This window comes from Schistocerca piceifrons, chromosome 7 (genome assembly GCF_021461385.2).
Source record: "Schistocerca piceifrons isolate TAMUIC-IGC-003096 chromosome 7, iqSchPice1.1, whole genome shotgun sequence".
NCBI classification, from domain to species: Eukaryota; Metazoa; Arthropoda; class Insecta; order Orthoptera; family Acrididae; genus Schistocerca; species Schistocerca piceifrons.
In genome coordinates this window covers 530921972-530935514 of record NC_060144.1, presented here as the reverse complement: position 1 = coordinate 530935514, position 13543 = coordinate 530921972, and positions in this window count along the sequence as shown.

Below are 13543 nucleotides of genomic sequence, written 5' to 3'. Positions count from 1 at the left end.
ATTCCGCGCGGCTGTAAATCCGTGTTTAATTCAGTGTTGCGGAGACTGGTCGTAAAGTGGCAATATTCCGGCTGCACCAGATCTCGGCAGTGGAGGCTGGACTGAGGTCAAACGACGGCAAGTGGGTTGACGGCGGCGGGGAGAGCGGCCGGCGCCGCCGCTCGCCGGTCGTGATGGGCGCCGGTCGCGCGTGTCCGAGGCCGGCGGGCAGAAGCGCACAGCGCCGCCATTAATCTGGCTCTCATTACGGCGGGCCGAGCTTTCGTTGCGCCGCCATCCATCATCGCGGGCGCGCCATCCGTCATTACGAGGCGCGCCATCTATCAGTGCCCGGCGACCCCGCCTCGCCCCGCAGCGCATCACGGTCGAGCCAGGTGCTCGCGGTGACCGCCGGACCAGCTGCGAAACGCACCGCACGCAAGGCTGCCCTCCACCTTCTGCAGGTGGCGACAGGCGGCTGAAATTCTGGATTTGGGTTTCGGAACATTGGAGCTCGATGGTATCCTCCTCCACCATTACACTGTAGTGACCAAAGTCAAGGGATATCAATAGGACCTCCTTTTCTCCGGAGAGATGCAGCATCTCGACGTGCCACGGACTCAACAAATAATTGGAATTCCACTGCAGAAAAAGAGCGAGCCATGATGCCTTTGTAGCCGCCCATAATAGCGTCAGTTTTGGCGGCGCTCCATTTTGTGCACGTACTGACCTCTCGATTACGCTCCGAACCAATTGCGAACAATTGTGGCCCGTTAACAAGCGCACTGTCATATCGTTGAATTTTAAAATTTTCCCGGTAAATTCACTGTTCAAATTTCGGGCTTGCAGCCGGTCTTCGTTCAATACTTCACACGATTTTTCAACTGGGCACCGTCCATTCATCTTCAGGTGAGCCATCGCAGACTGGCGATAACGTCCTCCGTTCGGCAATAGACAGGGTGTTACAAAAAGGTACGGCCAAACTTTCAGGAAACGTTCCTCACACACAAAGAAACAAAATAAGTTATGTGGACATGTGTCCGGAAACGCTTACTTTCCACGTTAGAGCTCATTTTATTACTTCAAATCACATTAATCATGGAATGGAAACACACACCAACATAATGTACCAGCGTGACTTCAAACACTTTGTTACAGGAAATGTTCAAAATGAACTCCGTTAGCGAGGATACATGCATTCACCCTCCGTCGCATGGAATCCTGATACGCTGATGCAGCCCTGGAGAATGGCGTATTGTATCACAGACGTCCACAATACGAGCACGAAGAGTCTCTACATTTGGTACCGGGGTTGCGCAGACAAGAGCTTTAAAAAGCCCCAACAAATGAAAGTCAAGAGGGTTGAGGCCACGAGGGCGTGGAGGCCATGGAATTGGTCCGCCTCTACCAATCCATCGGTCACCGAATCTGTTGTTGAGAAGCGTACGAACACTTCGACTGAAATGTGCAGGAGCTCCATCGTGCATGAACCACATGTTGTGTCGTACTTGTAAAGGCACATGTTCTAACAGCACAGGTAGAGTATCCCGTATGAAATCATGATAACGTGATCCATTGAGCGTAGGTGGAAGAACATAGGGCCCAATCAAGACATCACCAACAATGCCTGCCCAAACGTTCACAGAAAATCTGTGTTGATGACGTGATTGCACAATTGCGTGCGGATTTTCGTCAGCCCACACATGTTGATTGTGAAAATTTACAATTTGATCACGTTGGAATGAAGCCTCATCCGTAAACAGAACATTTGCACTGAAATGAGGATTGACACATTGTTGGATGAACCATTCGCAGAAGTGTACCCGTGGAGGCCAATCAGCTGCTGATAGTGCCTGCACATGCTGTACATGGCACGGAAACAACTGGTTCTCCCGTAGCACTCTCCGTACAGTGACGTGGTCAACGTTACCTTGTACAGCAGCAACTTCTCTGACGCTGACATTAGGGTTATCGTCAACTGCACGAAGAATTTCCTCGTCCATTGCAGGTGTCCTCGTCGTTCTAGGTCTTCACCTGTCGCGAGTCATAGGCTGGAATGTTCCGTGCTCCCTAAGACGCCGATCAATTGCTTCGAACGTCTTCCTGTAGGGACACCTTCGTTCTGGAAATCTGTCTCGATACAAACGTACCGCGCCACGGCTATTGCCCCGTGCTAATCCATACATCAAATGGGCATCTGCCAACTCCGCATTTGTAAACATTGCACTGACTGCAAAACCACTTTCGTGTTGAACACTAACCTGTTGATGCTACGTACTGATGTGCTTGATGCTAGTACTGTAGAGCAATGAGTAGTATGTCAACACAAGCACCACAGTCAACATTACCTTCCTTCAATTGGGCCAACTGGCGGTGAATCGAGGAAGTACAGTACATATTGCCGAAACTAAAATGAATTCTAACATGGAAATTAAGCGTTTCCGGACACATGTTCACATAACATCTTTTCTTTATTTGTGTGTGAGGAATGTTTCCTGAAAGTTTGGCCGTACCTTTTTGTAACACCCTGTATAGCGTACTGTAAACATTCTGTGGATGCGTCGAAAACTTGATAGATGAACCACACTGCTCGCCGGCAGCGCCTTCGCTGGTGGAATAGCGGAACTCAGTCGCCCTCTGCGTTGCTGCTTGCCACGGCCATCGAAGCACTCTGTCGTCTTTGATTTGAGCAAATCGTGGAGATGATGGGATTCCATGCAGTGTCCAGCTGGTAGCCGTTGTCACGGTTTAATAGATTTTCCGCCAGTCGTATTTCTACGGATTCTTTAATAATGGAGTCCCAGAAGGACGTTGCTGGGGACAAAATCATTGTTATCTCATACTCCATTGAATATCCAGTAGAAATACAATGTTCAGCAATAGCGGACTTGCTTGGATGCAAAAGGTGGGTGTAACGTTGATGTTCAAATCCTTGGTGGCCAACCTTTTTATGGGGGATATTGAAGGGAGAGCGGTTGAATCAGCTGCCCTGAAACCAACAGTTTTTTGGCAGTATGTGGATGACACTTTCATAGTGCGGCCTCATGGAGAAGATAAATTAATGGAGTTTCTACATCACCTCAACACCACTGGCTTGGTTCAAATGGCTCTGATCACTATGCGACTTAACTTCTGAGGTCATCAGTCGCCTAGATCTTAGAACTAATTAAACCTAACTAACCTAAGGACATCACACACATCCATGCCCGACGCAGGATTCGAACCTGCGACCGCAGCGATCGCTCGGCTCCAGACTGCAGTGCCTAGAACCGCACGGCCACTCCGGCCGGCTCAGCTCCACTCATAGCAACATCGGGTTCAACATGGAAATAGAGAAAGATGGTTCTTTGCCTTTCTTGGAAGTCCTGGTTCGAAGGAAGAATGATGGTTCTCTAGGGCATTCAGTTTGCCGGAAACCCACTCATACTGATTTGCACCTGCAAGCATCGAGTTGCCATCACCCATCGCAAACCATGAGTTTGCTTAAAACACTTGTTCATAGAGCTCATGGTGTCTCAGATCTAGATAGCTTACCTCAAGAAATAGCCCATCTAAGGACAGTATTCAGAGAAAATGGGAACGGAGGACGTTTTCGCCAGTCTGCGACGGCTCTCCTGAAGATGACTGGCAGGTGCCCATTTGAAATATCGTGCGAAGTATTGAACGACGACCGGCTGCAAGCCCTAAATTTGAACTGTCATATCGTTGATTGGGAGCGTGAAGTACATTAATGGCTGCGAATGGTCTCCAACTAGCTGAACATAACCATTTTTCATCACTGATCGGATCAGTTGGACGAGAGGACAGAGTCCATTCCAAGAAAACGCAGTGCACCTCATTAAGGAGCCACCACCAGCTTGCACAGTGGCTTGTTGACAACTTGGATCCACGGCTTCGTGGGGTATGCGCCACACTCTAACCCTACCATCAGCTGTTACCAACTGAAATCAGGACTCATCTAATCAGCCCACGGTTTCCCAGTCGTCTAGAGTCAACCCAAAATGGTCACGAGCCGAGGAGAGGCGTTTCAAGCGCTGTCGTTCTGTTAGCAAAGGTACTCGCATCGGTCTTCTGCTTTCATAGCTCAATAACGGCAAATTCGTCGAACTCTCCTAACACATACGTTCGTTGAACGTGCCACATTGATTTCTTCGATAACTTCAGTCAGTGTTGCCTGCCTGGTAGCGCTGACACCTTCACCCAAAAGCCGCTGCTCTCGGTCCTTAAATTCCGTGGTGAGAAGTAATACCAGATATTTGGTATTCTCGACAGATTCTTGACACTGTGGATGTCGGAATATTGAATTTCCTAACGCTTTCTAAAACTGAATGTCCCATGCGCTGAGTTCCAGCTACCTTTCCACGATTTAGTACCTGTTGTGCGGCCGTCATCACGTCGGACACCTTTTCTCAAGAGTCACTCAGTACAAATGACAGCTCCGCCAGTATACTGGCCATTTATACCTTGTGTAAGCGATACTACTGCCATCTGTATAGGTGTATATCGCTATCCCATGACTTCTGTCAGCTCAGTGGACATCTATGCACTTCGAGTGCCGTCCCTTCACTTTTTGGTGTCAAGTCCGTCTACAACCATACACAACAAATACACTCAGTTAATAAAGAGGCGTTGACATAAGGAGACCAGCTTGATCTTATCTTATATTAAATAAAGTAAAACACACACATAGTAAAAATTAAAACCATGTAGACGAAAGGTGACAACAACAGAAACGAATTAGAGATTGCATGCCGTAGGATCTCATAAGGCCTTTTCAGGCTTTAGATGTGAGAAATGTAAATTTTTGTATTTCGGCTCATTATACTTTTATACAATGTCGACTATATTTAATCTTCTTATACTTCATGTGACATCTGTCTCACCATATTCTTTGGTTGAGCATCTACGTAAATGTTTATTCATATTTCCTGTCAACCTACCTCTGTGCATGCAGTTTTCAAAGCTATTTCAATGCTGTTATGTTAAATAGCTTTTGGATAACTGGTTGATGTCTAGGGCACGTAGGTTAGCACTTAGGATAAAACCAAGAAGGAAACCTCTCCGCTGCGAAACCGCATGACGGGAATAGGAAAGGCAGATTTGGTGGAGAACTGCAAGCAATCTTTGTGGCACAGTCAGTCGGTGGCTAGGATGCAAACTGTTCACATATTCTGTGCTAAATGACGCTAGGAAAGCAACAAGATTGATTAACAACGCCTCGAATGTGGAAGATAACTCGCTAATTTTTCATGGCATTTATTGGTTGATCCTGAATCATAAACGTCTGGTGCCAAGAGGATAATTTTCAGAGCCTTTGTACATCACGATCCTTGAGCATGTTCCCTGCGTTTAATTGGTCACAAGGATCGCCACTGCCACCACCAGCACCTCAAGTAAAAGTGTAGTGTTGTATTTAATTGCATGGACCAGTTACTTGCTTTCATGTGATTCAAAATCTGTTTCTGTTCCTCTTGGTGTTGAGCATCTTTAATTACTCCTTAGGCATTTTACCCAGACACGGTCCTTTTCTTATTGATGCAATATGTCCGACTACCCCATTTTACTGAGCTGTTGAGTATTTATTGCTTTAATAGTGCTCATTAGCTTTTACAGAGCAGCTAATCTCTTTAGCGTTTCCGTTAATTTGTTTATTAAATATTCCACATAAATTTTCATACGTGGATACTTAAAGTTTTGCAAAAGTGTAGATGCCAGGAAAATAGCTAATTAATTTACTTAAAAGTCATTCTTACTAGATTCTCTGTTCAGTTTTACAAGCAACTCAATAAAACAGTGCTCATAGAAAGTGATTATTGGTTATTGCAGTTTAAGGGCCAACTTAATGAAAACTTGATTCACAGGTTAGTACATCTACATTTACATACATACTCCGCAATCCACCATACGGTGCGTGGCGGAGGTTTAACTCGTACCACAACTAGCATCTTCTCTCCCTGTTCCACTCCCAAACAGAACGAGGGAAAAATGACTGCCTATATGCCTCTGTATGAGCCCTAATCTCTCTTATCTTATCTTTGTGTTCTTTCCGCGAAATGTAAGTTGGCGGCAGTAAAATTGTACTGCAGTCAGCCTCAAATGCTGGTTTTCTAAATTTCATCAGCAGCAATTCGCGAAAATAACGCCTCCTTTCCTCTAGAGACTCCCACCCGAGTTCCTGAAGCATTTCCGTAACACTCGCGTGATGATCAAACCTACCAGTAACAAATCTAGCAGCCCGAATCTGAATTGTTTCTATGTACTCCCTAAATGTGTTACTATTCACATATTAGTGTCTAAAGGTGTTCCCTCATTGTGTCTGACAGAAGCATTTGGTTCTGATCTCTGTCAAATGATAGAGAGAGTAGTCCCCATGCCAAATCATCAATATTAAAAGCATTATTTCAGTAAAAGTACTTATGAAGTGTAGCAATTATTTCAGCAGCAGCGGTCTTCTTTAAAGATTAACTGGCTAAAACCGTACAGATCATTCACGGACGCCATGTTTCACTTACGACCAATTCAGTGCAGAGAAGTAACTGCTACGAAAGAAAATATATTGTAATCAGGTCAGTGAATATGACACTTTAAAGATCATTTCTACGTTAGTGTTTTTAAGTAGTTAAAGAATAAAAGCTCCTCATGTCCATGTTAATCGTGCTCCTATCTCAGTAACTGATTTCATGTGTTGACGAGTAGTTTTCTTACTTTAAATAATTAAATAAACTTTAGATCCCATATACGTTGCTCATGGTAAATTTCTGTTCAAAGTCTCTATAGGTTGTGCTACTTTTTCGTATCCTACTTGCAAAATATAATTCAGTACCAAACAAAGACATACACAGTAATTACTCTTCTTATTTAACAGTATAATCTCCTGTACCACTTTGGTTAATTAGGTAGTCGACCATTTTTCAATCATTTAATTACAGTTTACTGTGTAGGTACATCTACATCTACATCCATACTCCGCAAGGCACCTGAAGGTGTGTGACGGAGGGTACCCTGAGTACCTCTATCGGTTCTCCCTTCTATTCCAGTCTCGTATTGTTCGTGGAAAGAAGGATTGTCGGTGTGCTTCTGTGTTGGCTCTAATCTCTCTGATTTTATCCTCATGGTCTCTTCGCGAGATATACGTGGGAGGGAGCAATATACTGCTTGACTCTTCGGTGAAGGTATGTTCTCGAAACTTTAACAAAAGCCCGTACCGAAATACTGAGCGTCTCTCCTGCAGATTCTTCTTCTGGAGTTTATATATCATCTCCGTAACGCTTTCGCGATTACTAAATGATCCTGTAACGAAGCGCGCTGCTCTCCGTTGGATCTTCTCTATCTCTTCTATCAACCCTATCTGGTACGGACCCCACACTGTTGAGCAGTATTCAAGCAGTGGGCGAACAAGCGTACTGTAACCTACTTCCTTTGTTTTCGGATTGCATTTCCTTAGGATTCTTCCAATGAAGCTCAGTCTGGCATCTGCTTTACCGACGATCAACTTTATATGATCATTCCATTTTAAATCACTTCTAATGCGTACTCCCAGACAATTTATGGAATTAACTGCTTCCAGTTGCTGACCTGCTATTTTGTAGCTAAATGATAAGGGAACTATCTTTCTATGTATTCTCAGAACATTACACTTGTCTACATTGAGATTCAGTTGCCATTCCCTGCACCATGCGTCAATTCGCTGCAGATCCTCCTGCATTTCCGTACAATTTTCCATTGTTAAAATCTCTCGATACACCACAGCATCATCTGCAAAAAGCCTCAGTGAACTTCCGATGTCATCTACAAGGTCATTTGTGTATATTGTGAATAGCAACGATCCTATGACACTCCCCTGTGGCACACCTGAAATCACTCTTACTTCGGAAGACTTCTCTCCATTGAGAATGATATCCTGCGTTCTGTTATCTAGGAACTCTTCAATCCAATCACACAATTGGGCTGATAGTCCATATGCTCTTACTTTGTTCATTAAACGACTGTGGCGAACTGTATCGAACGCCTTGCGGAAGTCAAGAAACACGGCATCTATCTGTGAACCCGTGTCTATGGCTCTCTGAGTCTCGTGGACGAATAGCGCGAGCTGGGTTTCACACGACCGTCTTTTTCTACACCCATGCTGATTCCTACAGAGTAGATTTCTAGTCTCCAGAAAAGTCATTATAATCGAACATAATACGTGTTCCAAAATTCTACAACTGATCGACGTTAGAGATATAAGTCTACAGTTCTGCACATCTGTTCGACGTCCCTTCTTGAAAACGGGAATGACCTGTGCCCTTTTCCAATCCTATGGAACGCTACGCTCTTCTAGAGACCTACGGTACACCGCTGCAAGAAGGGGGGCAAGTTCCTTCGCGTACTCTGTGTAAAATCGAACTGGTATCCCATCAGGTCCAGCGGCCTTTCCTCTTTTGAGCGATTTTAATTATTTCTCTATCCCTCTATCGTCTATTTCGATAGCTATCATTTTGTCATCTGTGTGACAATCTAGAGAAGGAACTACAGTCTTCCTCTGTGAAACGGCTTTGGAAAAAAAGACATTTAGTATTTCGGCCTTTAGTCTGTCATCCTCTGTTTCAGTACCATTTTGGTCACAGAGTGTCTGGACTTTTTGTTTTGATCCACCTACCGCTTTGACATAAGACCAAAATTTTTTACAATTTTCTGCCAAGTCAGTACATAGAACTTTACTTTCGAATTCATTGAACGCCTCTCGCATAGCCCTCCTCACACTACATTTCGCTTCGCGTAATTTTTGTTTGTCTGCAAGATTTTTGGCTATGTTTATGTTTATTGTGAAGTTTCCTTTGCTTCCGCAGCAGTTTTCTAACTCGGTTGTTGTACCACGGTGGCTCTTTTCCATCTCTTGCGATCTTGCTTGGCACATACTCATCTAACGCATATTGTACGATGGTTTTGTCCACTGATCCTCAACACTATCTGTACTTGAGACAAAACTTTTGGGTTGAGCCGTCAGGTACTCTGTAATCTGCTTTTTGTCACTTTTGCTGAACAGAAAAATCTTCCTACCTTTTTTAATATCTCTATTTACGGCTGAAATCATCGATGCAGTAACCGCTTTATGATTGCTGATTTCCTGTTCTGCGTTAACTGTTTCAAATAGTTCTGGTCTGTTTGTCACCAGAAGGTCTAATATGTTATCGCCACGAGTCGGTTCTCTGTTTAACTGCTCAAGGTAGTTTTCAGATAAAGCACTTAAAAAAAGTTCACTGGATTCTTTGTCCCTGCCACCCGTTATGGACGTTTGAGTCTCCCAGTCTATATCCGGCAAATTAAAATCTCCACGCAGAACTGTAACACGGTGGGGAAATCTGCTCGAAATATTATCCAAATTATCCTTCAGGTGCTCAGCCACAACAGCTGCTGAGCCTGGGGGCCTATAGAGACATCCAATTACCATGTCTGAGCCTGCTTTAGCCGTGACCTTCACCCAAATTATTTCACATTTCGGCTCTCCGTCAATTTCCTTCGATACTATTGCACTTCTTATCGCTATAAACACGCCTCCCCCTTCACTGTCCAGCCTGTCTCTGCGGTATACATTCCAATCTGAGTTTAGGATTTCATTACTGTTTACGTCTGGTTTCAGCCAACTTTCTGTCCCTAGTACTATATGAGCGTTGTGACCGTTTATTAATGAGAGCAGCTCTGGGACCTTTCTATAGACGCTCTTACAGTTTACTATAAGCACATTAATATTGTTATTCCCTGTTGCATTCTGTCTACTCCTACCTTGCCGCGTCTCAGGAGGCGTCTTGTCGGGTCTAGGGAGGGAATTCTCCAACCTAAAAAACCCTCATGTGCACTCCACACGTACTCCGATATCCTTGTAGCCGCTTCCGGCGTGTAGTGCACACCTGACCTATTCAGAGGACCCTACATTTCTCCACCCGATAGCGGAGGTCGAGAAATTTGCACCCCAGATCTCCGCAGAATCGTCTGAGCCTCTGGTTTAAGCCTTCCACTCGGCTCCAAACCAGAGGACCGCGATCGGTTCTGGGAACGATACTACAAATAGTTAGCTCTGATTCCACCCCGCGAGCGAGGCTTTCCGCCTTCACCAATTCCGCCAACCGCCTCTACGAACTGAGGATGACCTCTGAACCCAGAGTACTACAACTTTCGTTCGATTCCCACTAGTTCAGCTACTGCTCCCTATCAAAACTAGTCATTCGCGAAACGAAAGATAGTCCGAGACCTTATCCATTAACACACGATCACGGTCAATATAAATTCCATTCATAGGAGTAACATTATCGAAGTATTGCTCTCATGCTAGGAACCGTCAGTGTCGTACGCTGAATAATCTTGAATTACGAAAGAAATACAATTGTGGAAATTATATACATGGGTATTTAAAAGAGAACAAACAACTGAAAATAACGTTTCATGATAGTTTTAATACATGGGCCATTAAAAAGGGACCCGCAATTTGAAAGTGGTAAAATGTTTCTTACACCTAGCTATAATTGTGCGAAATCGTAAAAGAGTTCCAGTTTGACCCGGTATTATTGCTTTTTACGTGTGGGCTTAAGAGTAACAGTAGGCATATACTGCTGATTCACGCTGAGGACTAGGACAAGTATGTCATTCACTAATCGGAGCTAGAGCATTATCCTCGAGAAACAACATTAAATTTCTATAACAAGACATCGGTCAAAGAATAGGGATTTTCACGAACTGAGGCAGCGTTTTAGCCACCCTAACGAAGCCAGTCCTTGGCTGAGTAGTAAATACTGACATTTCGGCATTTACAAACCAAAACAGCAGAGATGACAAACGTGCCATTCCGAAGGCAAGAACCCGTGAGAAACCTTGATCACTAGAGAGAGTAAATGTGCGGTTAAATCCCGTAGGCGAGCTGCTACGCTGCATCTTGCGGTGTATAGGCAAATTTGTCACTACGATACGAAAATTAGAGAAATTAAATGAATGGCAGATATCAGAACTAACCCACGCATGGCTAAATTATCTCCTCCCTTAAAACGATGTGTGGGGGGAGAGGGTGAGAAGACAGGTTTAATTAAATACTGTGCGTAATTCATTATTCTGGTTATCAGACACATCGTTAAGCTGACTTTTACGAGTGCTAAATCATTCTTGGTGGTTCCATCATGGACAGGAAAGCTAATTCAGGATACAACTTTGATCGCATCATCCATACCCAACAAAGCGGGGCAGTGTCTTGGCTGAAATCATCAGACTGCACATTGTATACGCTAAAAAGTTTTTCAAAACAACTAAATCAAGAAACAGGGCGTCTCCCTCTGTCGTTCACCACAGCCTCCTTCTGGTGCGCGAGGCGTACATAGTTCTATGCATCGCTACCAATTTTCTTAAGTGAATTAATAGAATAGCAAACTTCATAATACGGGTGTTCTCCTACGTGTTTCTTGAACTGTGGTATTAATGGAAAAATTAAGCCAGAAGATGGAATGATCCCACTTTACCTGTGATCGAGCGTAAGAAATAATAATGGCCGATTTCAAATTACGATCGACTCGTTCTGCAAAAGACTGCTGCGGGAAATAAGATGTGGTCGTAATGTGAGAAACTACTCTGTTGAAGAAAAATTTCTTAAATTCCCGGGACAAAATGGTGAGCGTCTTGTCGCTTACCAGAATCTTGAGCGGCCCAAAAGCAATTAATATTTTTCCCAGGTTCTGGGCGGAAGACCAGTTGTCATTGCATTACTCGGAACTAGCCGAACAAAACAAGTAAATGGATCATCCTCAATAAACATAAACCTGTTATCATATTTAGTACGGAAAGAGTCTCCAAACAATCGACAAAAATTTTATCCATTGGCTTCTCGTCTGCAATATAAAAAAAAAAGACTCGAGGGGTGTTTGAAATAAGGTTAGCCATCCTACAGTCCTGACAATGACGAACCTACATCCTTAAGTCAGAGTTAAAATCTCGAAGTTAAATGCTCCTTGATCTTCGTTGTATCTGGTTCCCAGATAAGAGATGGTGAAAATACTGCAAGACTGCTGGGATCGCCTTCTTAGGGAGCAGATTTTTAATTTACCATTGTAGAGAGCAATGTAAAACAAAAGACCTTTATTAAGGCCAGGATCTCATACAAAATGGTCGAAAATTCGATTTCTTCACTGTGATTTTGGAAAAATATATGTGTATAGAAGGTTGAGACGAAGGTTTTTTAATCCGTTCCTTACAGAAGTTTCTACAGCCCATCGTTCAAAGCAGTGACAAGGCCGCCGTGAGACGCTCTCAGCTGGAGACGCCCGGTTCAGGGAGAAATCTTGTCGTGTCGTGGCGTACGTTTACGAAATGATTTATATTGCAGTATGCATACTAAAGTCTTTATCGTAAAAGCTGACGAATAATGTGTGCAGCTTGCCGAATGCAACATACCCAGGTCAGCAAGACTGGCTTTTCTCGCCACAGTAAACCACGTTATTGCTCTACAGGAACAATTCGAGTTAGAGGAAGGGTTTATATACGATTCTGAAATTGCAGACTAAACATAAGTAACGAAAACACTTATTTTTTGTCAAATTTTGGTCAAAATTGGTCGAAACGTAATTTTTTGTCCGCCCTGCTGGATTAGACATTTTGAATTTTGAAAATCTAATTTCAAATTTGCGTTCAGCGACATTAAAACTATACATTAACTTGTAGCTTTTATGCAACCTAACTTATAACGCACATAAAAGTTTTCCCTAAACGTTAAACAGTTTTTTCTCGATAAATAACTTTTCAAAACTGCAAGCAGCATACAATAAAAACGGTTAAGTCTATTAACTTCTACCAACGGTTCAATCTATGAACTTCTATCTTTGACCCCCGAAAATTAAACACTATTCTTGGGAGCATATTCCTATAATATATGAAACCAGCAAAAATCGAATTCAAAAGTTCGAGTTAACACCATATCGTTAAATTTAAGCTTATTTCATCGTGGTTAGATATAAGCTCCCATAAATATAATGTAATATTGACTGACGTTATCCATCTTTGATTTCAGATAACTCCAGAGTGGCTCCACTTCACGCAGTCTGCATACTACAGACTCTCAAGCTCCTTATCAAACCGTCGTTACGGGCGCCATTTTGTTTTTTATTGAAGATCTAAAACAAAGTTCAAGGCATGATCAATCATAATCGTCAAACAGATCCTTTTTGTAGATGTTCATTGTCTCAAAAAATTTCACAACGGTGCCTATTTTTTGCTCATTTGAATGAGAACCAGGCCCAAATGGAATACCCTCAAATCTGTTGACTGTCATTAAGTTGCTATTTGATGTTACTCAAGTTAGAATGTTGATTCTGTTCTTACCTCAAGTTACTAAATAAGTGAAACAGTTGAAAACAAATAAGTCACCATGTTCCGATGGACTCCCAAATCGGTTTTACGTCATTGGCTCCCTACTTAGCTTGCATTTATCGTGATTCGAAGAGCAAAGTATCAAGCGTTTGAAAAAAGTAGAGCAGATGACTCCTGTATATAAGAACGGAAAATAATGGATCCGCAAAATTACAAAACTATATCCTTAACATCCTTTTGCTGC